Below are 2,825 nucleotides of genomic sequence, written 5' to 3' on the forward strand. Positions count from 1 at the left end.
AGAGACTTGCTTACAGGAGCCTGGAAGGGACCTGATGTACTTTTAACCTGGGGGAGAGGAGATGCTTGTATATTTCCACAGGATGCAGACTCACCTGTGTGGATTCCAGACTGTCTAATCTGACCTTATGTCACACCACCCGCCGTCTCCTCCTCATCCTCCTCCTCCCCTGTATTATCCATATCGGTCGACCCAGAGGGCACAGCTAACTCCTCCCCGGACACCGACACCACCATCAAGCATGGCCCTGGTGGACCCTTTGATGCAGCCCTTCAACTCGCTGACGCTTCAAGAAGCCCATCACCAATGATGCCGCCCGTAGCCAGATCAAGGACAACCAAACCCCCGACTTGAGGACAGCTGAAATCCCTTGACTGAAGAGGCCAGCAACCTTCTACAAGAACAAGGCTCCTTGTGCACTCCATCCACTATGTTTATAGCTATGCTCGCTATCATTGCTTGTCAGTCTTCTTCCGAGTCTTAAACAACCCAATCCGAGAGGTGGCCGCTGAGTCAACAGGGACACGTTAACTGGAGCCCTCTGACCTTGGGATAATTATGCTGTCCTTCCCAGGTAAAGGAAAATGTGCTCTCTAAGACCAGCATGACCACAACCAATGGGATATCCACATTACAATCAATAGGGTATTTAATCGAATGGGGTGATTTATATAATTCAGAAAATTAAAATAACTTTTCTATTATTAAACAAAGCAAATAAGTACAGGAGCCAAACAGCAGGGTTAAAGTTAAACTATAGTTTCTACCTGAGATGATTGCTACCATACTTCAAACTTGGGTACAGAGAGGAAGGAATGCCTCATTTCAGGCAGTTGTACCCCACTTTCTCCCCCTTGCATTATGCAATTCAATATAAAAACACCAAACAGTAAAATAAAATTTTATTTTTGAGACAAACAAGATATCTTATCCATAGGAATGAAATCAGATAAGCCCTTTCTTTTTGGGAAGGGGGCAGTGCCTTGTTTTGTTTGTGACTACCAGTTAGGGTGCTGGCAAAGTGAAGAATGTAACTGAAGAGAATGTAGTAACAGCTGGCAGAGATGTGGGCAGGGTTGAAGAAACCAGTCAGGGCTGAAGAGGCACTTAAAAACTTGCAACAGCTGGAGGCTGTTGCCACATCTAAGCCTGGGGTCTAGGGTGGGAGCCTGGAGCTCAATGAGGAGCTCAGCCACTGTCAGAACCTCAGCCTGGCCCAACAAGCTGGCGATAGGGGAACCCCAACCACGCTCTTTCCCCACAATCAAAAGCTGCCTCCAGCTCTCCTTAGCTGAACTCAATCAGAAGCCAGAGAGCAAGAGAGCCCTGGTGATAGTTCATAGAGGTCAGACTCCAGGGTGGAGAGGGGCCGAGAATGGATCTGGGTGTTAGGAGAGCAAACAGAACGATCAGCACAGAGGGAAGATGCCTCTACTCTGCAGGCAATCTGAGTGTATGATCATTGCCTTTTGGGTAAACATTAATTCGAGCTTTGCGGATGACAATTTTATGTCTCATGTTTTGTATATTTAGGCATTTGTGTGTCCAAGCGCATTGAAATATGCGCTGCTTTATTAGTGGGTCTGGGTGGGTACCTATGTTTTAAAAAAGCTTTCCAAGTAATTTTGATAGTCTTCGCTTTTTAAAAATAATTGTACTTATTGATGAGAGAGAGAGAGAGAGAGAGAGAGAGAAAAGAAACATTGATTTGTTGTTCCACTTGTTTATGTAATCACTGGTTGCTTCGTGTATGCGTCCTGACCAGGGATCATACCTGCAACCTTGGCGGACGGGGACAACACTCTCCAGCCGTGGGCAAACTACGGCCCGCGGGCCGGATCCGGCCCGTTTGAAATGAATAAAACTAAAAAAAAAAAAAAGACCGTACCCTTTTATGTAATGATGTTTACTTTGAATTTATATTAGTTCACACAAACACTCCATCCATGCTTTTGTTCCGGCCCTCCGGTCCAGTTTAAGAACCCATTGTGGCCCTCGAGTCAAAAAGTTTGCCCACCCCTGTGCAACTGAGCTACCAGCCAGGGCAGATAGTCTTTGCTTTCTGAAAACCACTTTTATAGTCCCATTCTCTCATGTTTTAGAGAAGGAAATTAAGGTCCAGAGTAATGGAAAAATGCCATTTTTAGGTGACGTTAAAGGGTTTGGCTAGAAAAGTGACAGGTTTGCACTTATCACAGAGCCCAGTTCATTCTTCCATTTTACTGATGAGGAAACAGACTGCTAAGATGGAGTGATGGTCCCACTTAGTATTATAAGTCATACAGTCAGGTAGTGAGTTAGTTATATAGTAAGTCACAGAGAAGGAGGGGCTAGTACTAAGACCAGTATTTTTAACTCTCAATCCAGCATTCTTCCAGGCAGCACACTTTGCAGGAAGGTGTGTGTGTGTGTGTGTGTGTGTGTGTGGAGAGAGAGAGAGAGAGAACGAGCCCTGGGGGCAGCAATTCTAGTGTTCTAATCTCCTGTTCTGGTAAGGTGGGTCTCCCCACAGCCTCCGATTGGAAAGAAAACAGAGCAGGCAGGCAGAGTGCATTGGCCACTGGGGCTCTATGCAGAAAGGGCCTGGAGGGACAGGGGAAGGCTGTGGGTGACCTTCAGTCAGGGATGCAGAGTCAGATATTTTAAAGGACTCTAGGCGGGCTTTTTCTGGGTGGAGAACTCTCTGGGTGGGTTGGGATTCTGGGAAAGTCTGGAGGGGAGAGATAATGGTCTTAGCAAGAGGAATGTGGTTTAAGCGAAAGGGAATGTCTGTTGTGAAGTGGTCTAAAGGTCAGTTAAAATATATTTTTATTGATTTCAGAGAG

Source organism: Myotis brandtii, unplaced genomic scaffold (genome assembly GCF_000412655.1).
Source record: "Myotis brandtii unplaced genomic scaffold, ASM41265v1 scaffold782, whole genome shotgun sequence".
Classification (NCBI taxonomy): Eukaryota; Metazoa; Chordata; class Mammalia; order Chiroptera; family Vespertilionidae; genus Myotis; species Myotis brandtii.